Raw genomic sequence first — 16,082 nt, 5'->3', positions numbered from 1 at the left:
CCAGACCTGTAAGACCTTAGAAGTAGTCTCAGCTGGACTGTCCGCTTTCTCTGAGCCTTCTGTCTGAGGCGAGCTATTTTCCTGAGACTGCATTACCAGTTTTACTTGTTTAGCTGCAGAAGGTGTAGTTTGCGACTTAACCAGCAGGGGGCACCTGGCACGTACATGGCCCTCACGATTACAGAAAAAACAAGTGATTTTCTTAGAACCTGTCTTGTCAGAAACTGATTCCCTGACAGGAAAATTTTCTTGCCTGTCTTTATTTTCTCTGTTTCTCCATGGATTACCCTTCTGTGAGTGTTTTGGGAATGCTATTTCATTGAAATCTCCTTGTAGTTCGTCTAAGACCTCAGCAACCCGTGCCACAGTTTTCAGTTTTTTATCCCTCAAGAACCAACGTAAATTGCTAGGGATTTGCTTAAAAAATTGTTCTAAACAAATTAATTGTTTTAACTCATCAAAGTCCTTCACTCCACTCCCTTGAATCCATCTGTCAAGTAATTTATCTAAGCGGCTAGCTAGTTGGGCATAAGTCTCTTTATGTTCCTTTTTTGCCTCACGAAAAGCCTTTCTGCTTTGTTCAGCCGTGAGTCCACATCGAACCCTGACCCTTTGCTTAAATACTTGGTAACTTGACAGCTCTTCTTCCCTCAGGTCAGCATAAATTTCACTTAGTATCCCACAAATTTGAGGTCTTAAATAAAGCATCCAGTTCTCCTCAGGTATTTGAAATTCCACACAAACGCGTTCGAAGGTAAATAGAAACGATTCGACATTATCGTCTTTTCCAAATTTGGGAACCTTTTTAAATTAATTGCGATACTATCATTATTAACTGGGCTACTAGTTAATTCTGATCGCAAACGTATCTCTTCAAGCTTCATTCTGTCCTGTTCTAATTGAACCCTTAACCTCTCGGACTGCATTCTCTCCTCAGCTTCCATTCTAGCTTTTTCCCTCTCACTTTCAGCTTCAATCCTAGCTCTTTCTCTCTCACTTTCAATTCTAGCTTTTTCCCTCTCACTTTCAGCTTCAATCCTAGCTTTTTCTCTCTCACTTTCAATTCTAGCTTTTTCCCTCTCACTTTCAGCTGCTATCTTTTCCCTCTCAGCTTCAATTCGGGCCATCTCAATTCGTAGTTTCATCAGTTCTACCTCAGAACCTGGGCTTCCCTCAGCCCCTTCCGTTCTTTCATCTCCTTTTGCCTCTCTGGGTTTTCTTACGTGAGTCATTTTCCTCACAGGAAAATCCTGACAGACTCAAACCAAACTAGGCGCGTGAGCTTTGAATTTCGATCACGACGCTGCCACCAAAAATGTGACGACCCGTGTCCCACTCTACCTTACTATCACTGCGACACAGGAATCCAGAGGGGAAAACACCCACCCTCTGCTCCTGCCGCCTCAAAAATCAACCCCTTTTACTGATGGGTTTCTTAGTAAGGAGAGCCTTCCAGCTTGCGTGACCTGGTACCTTAAGAAACTCTAGGCTGTCCCACGGAATAACCCCTTTGCCTCCAGTAAAGGGTCTCCCTCAGTTGGATTCCCCCACTGTAGAAGTTTGCCCTAGGCACTCTGGCAACTTCTTGGCACCTCAGGTTACCCTTCTAAGCCTCCTCCGTGTAACTTCAGGACACAAACCACCACCTCCCTGCCTGAGGTGAAGTTGGCCCTCTCTTGAGTCACCACGGCTGTGAGTCCTGGTACCTCACTGGAAAAATACAGACGGACCTCTTGTTGGCAAAAACAGAGATGAAGTTTTATTGTGTTAAAAACATAAGTGATTCTTTAACGTGTCATTTATTAATTAGCTTTGTTCCAGTTGTACAAAATAAACTCAGTCAAACATTTAACTTTAAGTTTTCCTAGCCTCTTAACTGTCTTCATACAAGCCACCACATAACATCACACCACACCTTCCTCCCTTTCCCTCCTAACTCACCAAACCGACACTCCCTCCTTTCAAACCGGGCACAGTCCCGCCCCCATCAGAGTTCTATGCCAGTCAGGCTGGAGGTGGGTTAACTCTTTGCCAGCTGGGCAGAAATAAACATTTTAAAAGTGCTTCAATTTGTCACACTTGCTAAAACTTAAGTTACTAGCGTTGTCACTCTCCCGTGCTGAGTTGCATTCTTCAGGGTTTTATATCCCCATCCAGGGTCTCTAGAAGTTAAATCCCTGAGATATATCTTGTGTCTAGCAGAGATCCAGGTAAATGCATTCGCATAAACACTAAGGTATCCTGCAGTGCACGGCCTAACATTTCCCACACTGCAGCTGCTGAGGCAGAGTCCAACCTGCGGATAACATATTGTAAGGCAATTACGGTCACGGTCGTCCGTCCCCCCCCCCCCCCCGCTCACATTTCTCTTAAACCCAAAGATCAAGCACTCTTGCTCAGTTTTAAATCAATGGTGGGCGAGTGACAGGCACAGCCAATATAACACAATTGCCAGAGCAGTGCATTCAGCAATGTGTAACAAGGGAAGGGGGTGCAAAGATACCCCATGGTGATTCTGAGGTTGCTTCCAGTTTATTGAGCATTCATCCCGACTTGTTTGCAGAAAAGTTAGGTGATGTTGCGTTCAGAGGCATCTTTCCCATAGGGCCTAGTGGCTCGTTGCGCCAGGGCGCTGGCCTCTCGGGTGCCCCAGCGAGTGGGGGAGCTGCGTAGCTTTGCCGGTGGCCTCCCCTTTCCCTGCATGCCGCCAGATGGTTGGCGGGGCACAACAAGCCACTAAGCGCTATGGCTCCGCCACCTCCTCCTCTCTTTTGGCTGCAGGAATCCCCTCAACCGCTGCCCGCCGAGCCGCTGTCATCTGAGGGAGCAGCGGTGGCGGGAGTGGCTCCTGAGGGGCCTCCTCCACGTCACCGGTGCCCGCTGCCCCACCACCAGCACTCCCCGTGGCACAGGCGGCAGCGTGGCAACCGCCTCCTGCTCCTCGGGCTGCTGGGCATCAGCGAGAGCACTGGCAGCAGGCTGTCATTGTCAGGCAGTGGAGGAGGAGGCACCCCGGAGCTCCAGTGGTCTGGCCAGCTGCACAGCGACCACCACATTGGCGGCATCTTCTGTTTGCGGTGTCTCCCAGGGCTTCGAGGTGGTCCGTGAGTTCTAAATTTGGGGAAAGGGAGGGGGCGCCGGAGGGATCTTTGCACCACGGTGCTAGATGTGCTTAAGACGGCCCTGGTTGCGTCAAAGCAAGTGTCATCCAGCACTTCTCAAGCATTTCCCTTATCAGGAAAAGTCTGATGTTCTGGGAAAGCAGGCTTGTTATGCAAGAACTCCCAATCCACTATCACTGGGCAACCTGCGTTCCCTGGTGCATGCTTGAATCCTACCCCAAAATAGCAGGAAGCTGGAGGCACTCTTGATGTGCAAACCGAAGTATTATAGGTATCTCAATAATTTCATCTGTAAAAATGTTAGGCACTCTCTCTCCCCCCCCCCTGTTCCACACCCCATTTTTTGCTTTTGTGTTTTAAATTTACCACTCTCTTCTAAGTGCTGGAAACTCACTGAGAGTTTAGCTTGTCATGGTGATATTTGGAGAGGATAAAAGAAGGCAGATAATTAATAAAAGAAAGCTGGGCAAAAATGAGACGGTAGATGAACATGTTGAAAAACAAGCACTACGATATATCTGACACTTAGTGATTGCTTAGTATTGAATATGGTGGAACAGCTTACAAAAAAAAGGCTACAGTATTAATGGATTTTGTTGTTGTTAAAATGTATTATTGCCCAGGGTCAGGTAGAAGGCAGCATGGGTGGAGCAAAATTAATAAATCCATAGGTTGGTATCTGATACTAGCTGCTTTCACACAGCAGTTTATTCAGTTTCCCCGACTTTTCCATAACTCTTAATTTCTGCATTATACAGGCAACTCCCCATTTAAGAGTTCAAGCCACCTGCAAATGTGCACATACACATTGCCGCAAACCCAGAATTGGCTTAAAAAAATGGGCAAAAACGGCCCTTAAAGAGCATGAAAATTGCAAAAATAGCATGGAAGCATCATCTAGGAATCCTGCCAGCCTTTGCAAGTGCAATTCCAGGAGCCCTTGCACCAATCTTTGAGGCCTGTGGAGAGCTGGTATTTGAGCAAGAGGGTTTGGAGGCAGAAATTGTGGCATTTGCAGGCTTTTTCAATGGTGTTCCCAATATATGTGATTTCACTTAAACCTTGGAATGTAACCGCCACGTAATTGGGGAGTTGCCTGTATTTGAGCTTTCACACAATGTAAAAGCCACTTCTGGAACTCTAGTAGAACTTATCGGAAGTTTAGTACTCATTTCCATGTTGATTGCTTCCAGAAAAATCTGTTCACCCAGCAACATTTATTGTTCAATGGCCCATCTGCTGGCGTGAATGAAATTTAGCATGATATGCAGGTATATTGGACAAACAGCCACAGTTATTTAATGCAACAGGTACTGAACTTGGAAAGGTATGTTAGAAATCAGGACACAAGGGCTAGCGATGTAAGTGGGAGAACAATATTCCCCATGTCTGAATGCACCCTCAGTTATACTCAGATTAGACTCACTGAAATAAATGCATTTAGATTTGCCACGATTCTATCACATATAAGGGTGTGTGTGTGTGTGTGTGTGTATATATATATATATATATATATATATATATATATATATATAAACAAACACAATTTTTTATTATTAAAAAAACCCTATGCAAGCAGCAGTTGCATCCCCCTGCCCCCAGATTCTGAACATTAAAAAAAAAATACAGAAAGTGACTCCAGCAACACTATGATGACCTCGGCTCGGAACAAAGGAGGGTGTCCATCAAAGTGTTTGATGAGCCATCAGCTGTTCTTCTCCAGCAAGGGCTTATGAACTTGGGAGTTGAAATGTATACCCAAAGCTAAAATTACACACCGGTCCCTCTCGGAAAGCCTTTGAAAATTTAGTATGACATAGATTAATCTGTTTTGAAAAAGGTTGCCCGTTTCTAGAGAGGAAAGCCACTGGATATGAATCGACATGCCATCAGCTATCTCTGTGATTACCAAACTACAGGATTCTACTAAATATAGATTTAACCCAGTGCTGTTGTCAAGTTTGTTTCCTTCCTACAAAAGCAGGTGCTGCCCGGATAGAGGCAAGTTTCCTGTTTCTTTTTGTCACCACTTTCTCATGTGGTCCTTGCAGCTGCTGCAGATTAAAGGGTAGCGCAGATTGGCTTATGTGGCACAATTGCGCAGAGCCAGTTTACTGTAGCACACAAGAAGGGCTTGTTGAAAAGGAGGCTTTTCTTAATCTAATTTGAAAAAAGGGAGAGAGGGAGGGAAAAAATGTTAAGGAAGTAGAAGAAGTGAAAATGTCGGTTGCTAACTAGACTAGCCATAACACAACAAAGGAATAGACCAGAGCTGAGATCAATAACATTATATCTACTCAGGAATATATCTTTGGGCATGTGCCTAGATTCTGATACTTTCTGGGGAGGCCCTTCTGCCACCTTCACAGGCACACTTGGTAGGGACATGGGAGAGACTTTTGGAACTCCCTCCCTAGAGAAGTTAGATGGGCTCCCTCCTTGTCGTCCTTCCAGCGGCAAGTGAAGACCTTGCTCCAACAGGTTTTGGGGAACCGATTGCTTTAAATGAGGAGGTTGGTGCTGTGCTGTTTTTCTTGCCATTGCCTGTATGTTTTTTAATACCTCATATATAGCTATTAATGTTTATTTATTTTTTAAATGACCTTTTGTCTATATTTTTAGCTGTTCTTATTTCATCTCTAAGCCGCCTTGAGTCCCTATGAGGGGGAAAAGTGGGGTATAAATAAATATAAACATATAATAATAGTAATAGTAATGCAATAGTAATGATTGCAAGAAGAAGACTGGGAGTGAATGTGCTACCTTAGCTCGGCTCATCCCCACCCTGATTTACTTGTGTGGCCTTCCTGCATGACTTAGAACCCTGGAAGAACAGGGTTCTAAGTCACGCATAGAGACCACACCACTTAAAAATGTTGCCTGTTGCAGAAGCCACCTCTCCAGCTGATGGAAGCCGATGGGACTAGCAATGGACAGTCATATAGTCAAATATGTACGCTTCCTTTTTACATGACAGATTAGATTGATTGAAGAGGTTTTAAGTTCCCTAGCTTTCTGCAGCAAAGTTAAGGATATGCTTAAATCGCTTCTACAGAGGAACAATGCAACGGAAAAAGCACTTAACTATGCCTGGAGCATGAGATGGAATATATAAATTGTGGGAACCCACAAAATGCCCTCCTCGTGTGGGTCCTCTGCTAGCAAAGGCCACGCTGACCAGGGTCACAGGTGGTGGGGAGGGAAGGAGCAGCTGCTACCATCACGGCTATATCTCCTCTGCAACATTTCCCTTTGCTCCAAGGGAATAAATGGCAGCCATTCACTTTCCTGGGAGAAAAAAAGCTGGATACGCTTGAGAACAGTATCAGGATGGGGGCAAAACACGTCCTGTGGAGCCCTGATATCTAATTTGACCTTGGGAACCACAGCATCATGGGCTCCCATGCAAGGGTTCTAAAAGGGTGAATGATTTGTTCACAAAGCTACTCTTCCCTTTGGGTTTCATATTGAAATTCCATGGTTAGCCTACAGTTACATTTTCAAAATTAAAATTAAAACAAATAAATCAAAGTAGCAGAAACTATTAAAACAGGAGTCCATATATGTGGGGCCGTGGGAGCCGAGCACACATCCATTTTCAATGAAAGGTCAGGCCCCCCTCCAAGCTCTGCAGCCGCTGGCAGGCACACCGCAGAGCATCCACGCAACACGTCCGCATGCCCTGCAATTTGTGCGAGTGATGTCAGCACAGCGCAGGACATGGCGATGTCATGCACGCACATAGTGGGAGGGGGTGGCACATGCCGTGATGATGTCGTGCGACCCCAGGGCCCCTCAATCACCGGGGGGGGGGGGAAGGCCTGTATTGAAATATCAGGTTTTGCCAAGTAAGCAGCAGGCCTAGGTAAAGGGTAAAGGGACCCCTGACCATTAGGTCCAGTCGTGTCCGACTCTGGGGTTGCAGCGCTCATCTCGCATTATTGGCCAAGGGAGCCAGCGTACAGCTTCCAGGTCATGTGGCCAGCATGACAAAGCCACTTCTGGCGAACCAGAACAGCACACGGAAACCCCGTATACCTTTCCGCTGTAGCGGTACCTATTTATCTACTTGCACTTTGATGTGCTTTCGAACTGCTAGGTTGGCAGGAGCAGGGACCGAGCAACGGGACCTCACCCCATCGCAGGGATTCGAACCGCTGACCTTCTGATCGGCAAGCCCTAGGCTCAGTGGTTTAACCCACAGCACCACCTGCATCCCAGCAGCAGGCCTATTCTTCAGTTATTAATGTCATGGTGTCATGGGACAACTGACAATGTTTGACCAATCTACTGGCAATATTTTGATTAGTCAGTTAACCGGTGTACCAATTCCATCCATAATACCCAGTAAAAGTTACCCAGAGCTCTTTCAGGTGAGCTGCTTATTCATACTAAATGTGGTTGTTATCCTGCCATTATCTAGTGCCATTATCTTGTCTGTCCACAGAGATGTCTGCCCGCGATGCATGTTGTTGTGTGTGGTATGCATTTCTCTACAACTGGAGAGATTATTTCGATTTAGAAGCACCTCTGATCTTATTCACAGCGTTATTTATATACTGCAATTCTGCTAAACGATTACCTGAAGTGGCTGTCAAGAAATAACTAAAAACAAGAAAAAAAATTCAGTAATGGAATATTATCCACTAAGACTGTTCTTATCTTAAAGGAACCAGATTTTTATTTATTTTGTTTTGAACCACGAGAGCATGATTTAGATTGAACTGAATAACCTAATGCAGGCTTTCAAACAAAAAATATCTGTGAAGAATCTGCTTTCTTCCAGCCTGATCAGCAATTTGATCTTGCCTGCCATATCTGGGCTTCAGGCTGCTGCTTCCTGGGGCTTGGAATCTGTGTGTCTGGCTACATGGCTATGACTCATTTGGAAGGAATGAGACTGTTCATCTCCTATGTTTCACAGATGAGCCTTAATGCTTCAGGGTTCAGTCTGCTTCATAAGGCATTGATCCCACAACTGATTCTTCTTACTCTTATTGCTGTGGCCAGACAATTTTACATAGCATTTATTATTACTGTGTTTATTGCGACTATGGGGTTGCGGCGCTCATCTCGCTTTCAGGCTGAGGGAGCCAGTGTTTGTCCACAGACAGTTTTCCGGGTCATGTGGCCAGCATGACTAAACCACTACTGGCACAAGGAGGACCGTGACGAGTGCCAGAGCACATGGAAACGCTATTTACCTTCCCACCGCAGCAGTTCCTATTTATCTACTTGCACTGGCATGCTTTCGAACTGCTAGGTTGGCAGGAGCTGGGACAGAGCAACGGGAGCTCACCCCCCATCATGGGGATTCAAACCACCAACCTTCCGATCAGCAAGCCCAAGAGGCTCAGTGGTTTAGACCACAGCGCCACCCACGTCCCTGATAACAGTATTACATATTATGCTATTACATATCAATATCACATATTAATATTTCACACACACACACACTTATTTTTTTATTTTTTTGTTATAATATAATTTTATTAAAGTTTTCAATCACAAAATTTACAACAAATACATTGGGGAAAAATGAAAATAAAATAAAGATGAAACTTACATTCATTGTATGTTGCATTATTTCTTATATACCTTTTATACTTAATCTTAATGTACAATAGCTAAATAAGCTGTTAAGCTAATTTATTTTTGATAATTGGATAGAAAAAGTAAAGAATAGACATTGAAAATTTAAAAAATCATAGAGTAAAAAGAAAGAAAAAAGGTAATAATTTAGAAAAGACAAGTAAGAGGTATAGAAAAAAAGAAAGAGAAAAAATAAAAATAAAAATAATTAACAGCAAGCTTCTTTAAATCCTAGAACACTTCCACCGCTTTTGGCACAGTAATTTTATATTTTACTGTTTCTTTATACTGTCTCATAATAATATACTATCTTATATCGATAATAAGTAATCTGAAATTTTTTTATCTCTTGTGTTTCTTGTCCTGCAGGGTTATTCCAAACATAGCCATGTTTTATTTCCCAAGCCTATTTTCTTTAAGTAATTATTTAAGCATTCCCATTGTTTCTTAGTCTTGTCTTTCGGTTTTTGCCGTATTAAGTCTGTTAATTTAGCTAGCTCCAGGTATTCACATAGTCTATCCACACACTTTAAAAAAAAACAACCCAGTTTCTATATTTTTAGCTGTTCCTATTTTATCTGTAAGCAGCCTTGAAAAAGGTGGGCAATAATAAGTATATAATAAGTATATTGTATTTGAGACAACAAAAGGTTGACATCCAGACCACTGGGTCAATTCTACACAATAGGCTTTTATCTGCATTTGTTCCCTCAGCTTTCGGATGTAACTGCATTACTGTTAAATGTGAAAAACAATGATCTAAATAGCAGCCTCTCCCAATTTCAGGGCCACAGACATTGTTGGACTTCAACCCCCATCATTCTCAGCCAGCGTGGTCAATGGCAGCTGCATGATGGGAGCTGTAGTCCAACATTTGTCTTGTGGGCTTCTTAGAGGCATCTGATTGACCACTTTGGAAAAGTAGGTGCTGGAGTAGATGGGCCAGAAGATCATGCAGATAGTTCCTACTGACTTCAGTGAAATTTTGTTGGCATCCATCTGTTTTGGGAGACAATGAAAGTGTGCACCTTTGGGGGTGAAGTCAAACTGATGGACTGTTACAGCACTTGCCCTGGCCGCTGAGGCAGACATGGGAGAGACATGTTTTGTTGCAGCTGGGACAGGTGAAGGCATCCGGTTGTGCTGCTGCAAGTTTCTTCTCTCTGCTCTACCAGTGGTCATTCCTCTTCTGGTCACTGCTACGGATGCATGGCGTGACTGTCTGTCTCCAGGCACCGTGGTTGTCTGCAAGGGAACACAGTGGGGTTGATGTTGCCAACCTTCATGTCATGTCACGTTTGCAGCATAGCTGCCAATTACCCCGTTTCCCCCGGGAAACCCCTGTTTTTACTTACCTTTTCCCGGTGGCACCCTGTATCACTTCGTCTCCCGTTTTTTGCCATTATTTTCTCCTGCTGGTGGCCTTTTTTTTCTGATTTGCCATTCTATGGGCACAAAAAATGGCCGCCGCCGGCTTCAAAAGTCACATCTACGCATGACCGGAAGTGCATAGACGCGACTTCCGGTGTCGGCCATTTTTGGTGCCCATAGATGGGCGGGGCGACACCGGAAGTTGCGCCGACACACTTCTGGTCATGTGTAGAAGCTACTTTTGAAGCTGGCGGCGGCCATTTTTGGTGCCCATAGAAGGGCAAAGCGACACCGGAAGTTACGTCGACGCAACTTCCGGTGTCACACGGCTGCCGGTCCCAGATTCTGCAGTCCGGGACTTTGAAGGTAAGGTTTGCAGACATCTTTGTAATGCAGAGTTGGTCTGTCAACGGGCCTAGTACCTGAAGCCAGCTCCCTGTAGAGCATGTCCTTGGAGAGCCTGCCATCTTCCATCCTGTGGACATGACCAAGCTAGCGTAGATGTCACTGAGAAAGGAGTGCAAACACACTCGGAATGTAGACTTGGGAGAGCATATCTTTGGGACTCTGTCCTGCCATGTGATTCCCTAAATCCTCTGACGTAGCACATGTAGAAGATGTTGAGGCACCACTCCTGTCTGGTGTAAGTTGCCCATGTCTCACCACCATAAAGCAGAGTGCTCAGCACGCAAGCCTGATAGACATTCATTGCCAGAACATTAGCACCACATTCTCCCATACCCATTTGGAGATGCGAGCCATTGCTGTAGCTCCCAGGCAGCTGGGAGCCACCATTTTTATTTTCCACAATAACCCAGTGAGATAATTGCTGCAGAATTCCCATGCAAAGGCTCAGAAACATTACAGAGGCAGCACCATTTTATCCAGAAACTGATAGACTAACTTTGCCCAGCTTCTACATTCTGTGTCATCTATGAGCCAGAAATGTATTTTATCAGCCTTTCCCCCTTTACAATAGTTATACCGGTATAATAAAATATTCAGATACATTCATGCACACACAACCAACACAGATATGTAGCTCGGAAATATGATATATTATCTCAGTTTCTCACACCCTTTTGAAAACTACTTTTATTTTCTAACAAGTGAAAATATTGATAACAAATACCCCCACACTTTGGTTTGGTGTGTCTACAGAGGAGAGGGGGAAGGGGATTGCTTTATAGGATTTACTTGACTTGCAGAATTTTACTTGGCCATAGATGCTATAGATCAGGGGTCCCCAAACTACGGCCCCCGGGCCGGATGCAGCCCAATCGGCCTCCCAATCCGACCCGCGACGACCCCCGCTGCCGCCGCCCGCTCTTACGGCGCGCGGCGCGGCGACGATTTTAAAAATCGGCAAATAATCGCCGAAAATCCTTTGTGCGCATGCGTATGGGCCTCTCCCGACCCAGAAGAGGTCATTTCCGATGCACTTCCGGGTCGGGGGAGGCCCATACGCATGCGCACAAGCGATTTTCGGCGATTTTTCCCCGACCGTGTGCGTGTGCGCATGCACACGGGCGCGCACTCCCCCGCCCTCCGGCCCGCTGCGCGGTAAGTCTGGGGACCCCTGCTATAGATAATAGCTATAGGTATGCATCCCTGTCCTCTTTCTCACATCACAGAACTCATGTGGTATATTCAATTATTTGTTCCCCATAGCACCCCCAAGCTGGGAGACACCATTTTTACTTTTCAAAATAACCCAGAAGTAGAATTGCTCTGTGACATTGTGTTAAGTTAAAATGGTTGTTTCTAGACTCAGCTATGTGGAGGAGTCTAGAAACCACAATTTTAACTTAACATAATGTCACAGAGCAATGCTACTTCAGGGTTATTTTGAAAAGCAAAAATGGTGTCTCCTAGCTGCTGCCACCATCAGGTAACCTCACCACGACCCAATAATAATAATAATAATAATAGAAGAAGAAGAAGAAGAAGAAGAAGAAGAAGAAGAAGAAGAAGAAGAGGAGTTTGGATTTGATATCCCGCTTTATCACTACCCGAAGGAGTCTCAAAGCAGCTAACAATCTCCTTTTCCCTCCCTCCTTCACAACAAACACTCTGTGAGGTGAGTGGGGCTGAGAGACTTCAGAGAAGTGTGACTAGCCCAAGGTCACCCAGCAGCTGCATGTGGAGGAGCGGAGACGTGAACCTGGTTCCCCAGATTACAAGTCTACCGCTCTTAACCACTACACCACACTGGCTGGGATTCCCAATGACAAAAGAAGTTGAAGGAGGTAGGGATATGAGAAGCACTTTGCCACAGGCCCCCCATAAACTCATAGTTGAGCCTGAACCCACCCTTTAGTTCTTGTACTTGTCAGATGGTTGACCTTTGCAGTTGAACTTCTTGGTTTCTCTCATGGTAAGCTGGTCATGTCAGCTGGAGAACTATAAATCACTTGTATCTGTTCCTTTGTTGATATAACTGAGGGGAGGTGACATTTTGCTGCCATTACTGACAAGACAGAACAGCTTCAGCTTTTCCACTTCTCATAGCAACTCTTTCTTTTGCAGCCTAAATAATCCCTCCAAACAATTTGAGATTTATCTACCTAGTGACATTCAACATATGTTGTCTTGGAAAGTGCAAGATGTTGAGCAATAATGTGCCATTAAACACACACACACACACACACACACACACACACACACTTTCTCTTATCTCAGCTGCATTCATAGTTAACACACTCAATCCATGCAGTTGTATGGTCTCACAACTCTGCATTAAATTATGGTCTGCCATTTCCACTGCTGTGACTCCCAACCTGGGAAGCAGATTGGAGTCCAGACTAAATGAGGAGGAGGGAGCTAGATCAAAAGAACCAACAGCAAAAACCACAGAAGAACTAGACGCTGGGCTAAGCCAGAGCCTGTCTACCAAGAAATCCTCAAACAATTATCCCCAGAGACTCATGAATTCACTGCCTCCTCACCTGAGGCCTCAGCACCAACATAGGAAATGAGCCAGGGGGGGAACAATAGGCAGGAGATGGAGTGCTAGGCTCCAGCCCTTTTAAAGCTCATCTTTCTCTGGGGAAGAGACAATCCTTAAAAGAATAGAGTGGGCTGAGAGGGATAAACGGCTTCCTTTGGAGTCCAGGCCTTGTCAGAGCAAGTTGCTTCCTTGGAGCTCTCCAAGGTGCTGCTAGACTGCGGTGTCCACAGGAGACCTTGTGTACCCTGTAGAGTCCTGTTAAAAGCGAGGATTTAATGGCCACTAATCTGTGTAACTACTCCGGCCTTTCCCTGGTGGGTGTCTACATAAGATTACAAGAAATCTCACTAAAACAGAGATAGGAGCCATGATAGCGCCATGCTGTCCATCGCTGCACTTAAGGAAGAGAGTTCAGGGAGGTAATTGAACAATCCACCGAGGAATTCTCCCTACACAACCCCAATGAAATGAACAGAAGCTGTAGCTCTACAAAAAGGGTTTGTTTGTTTTTTACATACTGTGAAACTAAATCCAGAGAGAGTCTTCAGCTTTCACAAGAGGTTCCACATCTTCCTTTGCAGAGCACCATAAGGACTTCTTCCCTTCCACCCACAGTTCTTTGCACAATCTAGAGTTCTTTCCACTCCAACCTTTTGTCATCCATTAGTCACTGAATCATGAACTCTGGTTATTTATTTGGTTCATTACATTTGTATCCCACCTTTCCTCCAAGTAGCTAAATGGATCTATAAGCTCTTCCCGCCCTGCCCCCTGTTCACATTTTCCCCTCACAACAGCCCTGTGAGGTAGGTTAGGCTGAGAGATAGAGACTTGCTCACGGCCACACAGTGAGCTTGATGACTGAGCAGGGATTTGAACCTGGGCCTTTAGTTTACTGCAGTTTGAGCAAACTCTGTTATACAGAAGAACTAAGAGGTCACCACAATCATGGGCGTAGGCAGGGGGGCAGGAGGGGGCAGTTCCCCCCCTAGAAGCAGGGCCGCTGGCCAGCCTGCCCCACTGCCCGGTGATGTCTCCCTTCTCCCTGGCTGGCTGTGGGGCAGGTGGAGGGAAAGCCCCAGAGCCGCGCAAAATCTTTCTAAAAAGAAAATCTCCTCGCCCAACTGTACAGATTGTTTTAAATTTGATAGTAACAGGTTCTACGCAGCTTTTAAAAATACAAGGAGACTAATTAGCAGTCTGGAAAGCCAGAGTTTGCACCCAGATTTAATTCTGAGCTAGAAATATCTTTGCCGCATATTGCTCCGAATCCACAAACATCTTGCTTGTTAAAACTGAGCAGGTTTTGTTTTTGTTTTGCTCTGAAGTTAATTTACAATACCATGCTAGGATGCCAGCCTTCATTGCCTAATCAGATTCACATGAATCCTGCAGTCTTCTTATCTCTTTCTAGGCAAATACTCCCAGAAGATTCTCTCTCAATTAGATACAGGTCAGGTAGCATGAACTTCCTCCCACAGGACAAGCAGATCTTCCTGGAGGCGGTTGCTAAGAAATTCCACCTGGACTCTGCAGTCTTATCTTCACAAAGATATTTCTGCTAAGAGAAATCTTGTTGACCTAATGAGGAAGCAAACCTAATGAGCAAGCAAAAGAGCCTCGGTGTTTTTTGGGGTAGGTGGGAGGCGGAATATGCATGCTTCTTCTTTCTTTACCTGATAGCTGATGTCTTTGTATGATGATCTCGCATTTGCTGATCATTGCTCGGTGCCAGTGGGAATTCCTCAGCCTTGGCGAAGATCTGAGAGCAGCGTCAACCCCCCTCGATGTTGCACGCAGGTGAGAAGCACGTGATGCTCTTGTTACCAGGAAACGGCTTGAGGAAAGAAATAGCACCTGTTATTCGAAGCAGGTATTGTGATGCATCTGAAAGGTGTCTAAAGCTAGTCCACTGCCAACACTGAGCACCTGAACTTCAAAGTAACCCACCCACCCACATACAAAATCAATGGGCAAACACATAAAACAGATAGATGATTATATGTGTAACCAGCTACTATACCAGGCTGCTAACATATACTGTATGCTATAGCATATACCAAGTTATTGGAGCCCACGTGAACCAGAGGATGTCTCTAATTTGCATTATTTTATGTTGCACTGAATAAACATATTTTCACATAAAATATTATTTGTAACACGAATGCTTACGTCACTAGAGGAAAGTTGTGACCTTCTGAATGCTGATTACAATGCCCATCATTCTTGATCGTTGGCCATGCTGGTAGGGGCTGGCGGAAATTGCAACCCAGCAACGCCTGGGGAACCAGAGGTTCAAATATCTAAGAACTGTGATGTAGTCATTACACGTAGACTCACATAATAGGAAGGAACCTCAATGTTCGTCTACTCTGACCCCTACGACTGGGGAGCCTCAAGCTCTCCCCAGCTGATCCTGACTCAAGCACATAGCAAAACAAAACAAGAGAACAAGGCGAAAACAAGAGAGCCTCAGATCCAATCCAACAGGCGCTATTTTGCAAGATAGCATGATATAAAGCAGGCATCCCCAAACTTTGGCCCTCCAGATGTTTTGGACTACAATTCCCATCATCCCTGACCACTGGTCCTGTTAGCTAGGGTTCATGGGAGCTGTAGGCCAAAACATCTGGAGGGCCGCAGTTTGGGGATGCCTGATATAAAGCTTCTGGGTGGTAGGTCCCTTTTTTGTAGAATGCCCTCCCAAATGAAGTACATCTCTTTCCCTACATATTAACATTCAGGGTGAATTTTAAAGCATTCCTGTTCATTTGATTAAAGTTGTCCACTATGAGAGTATGTGACGTTTTGCATGTTTTTAAATGTTCTGAATATGTTTTGTTTTGGTTTTTTTTTAATTCTGTTGTTTTAGAACTTTTGCTTTTGCTGCCCTAGGCTACTTTGTCAGAAAGGCTGGATATCATTTTAATAAGTACATACATAAAATAACAGGGGTTTTTGCGGGGGGAAGTGCTTTTAGCTCCCATTTGAAAAATTCTGTGTTGGCAACCTTGGATAATCAAATTTTGCTTTTTGTCCTCACTGAA

At 44.8% G+C, this 16,082-nt stretch overlaps 1 long non-coding RNA gene across 1 annotated transcript; it reads right to left on the bottom strand.

Moving 5' to 3' along the window:
• Positions 1-8,582: 8,582 nt before the first annotated feature.
• Positions 8,583-14,872, bottom strand: LOC148685733 (uncharacterized). Its single transcript, XR_015950027.1, has 2 exons — positions 14,712-14,872; positions 8,583-9,959 (listed from the first exon to the last, which is right to left on the bottom strand). It is a non-coding gene; the product is annotated as an uncharacterized LOC148685733 (long non-coding RNA).
• Between the last annotated feature and the right edge of the window lie 1,210 nt (positions 14,873-16,082).

The sequence above is a fragment of the Zootoca vivipara genome, chromosome 5 (assembly GCF_965207765.1).
Source record: "Zootoca vivipara chromosome 5, rZooViv2.hap1.1, whole genome shotgun sequence".
Taxonomy (NCBI): Eukaryota; Metazoa; Chordata; class Lepidosauria; order Squamata; family Lacertidae; genus Zootoca; species Zootoca vivipara.
This window is presented reverse-complemented; position numbering and strand designations above follow the sequence as displayed.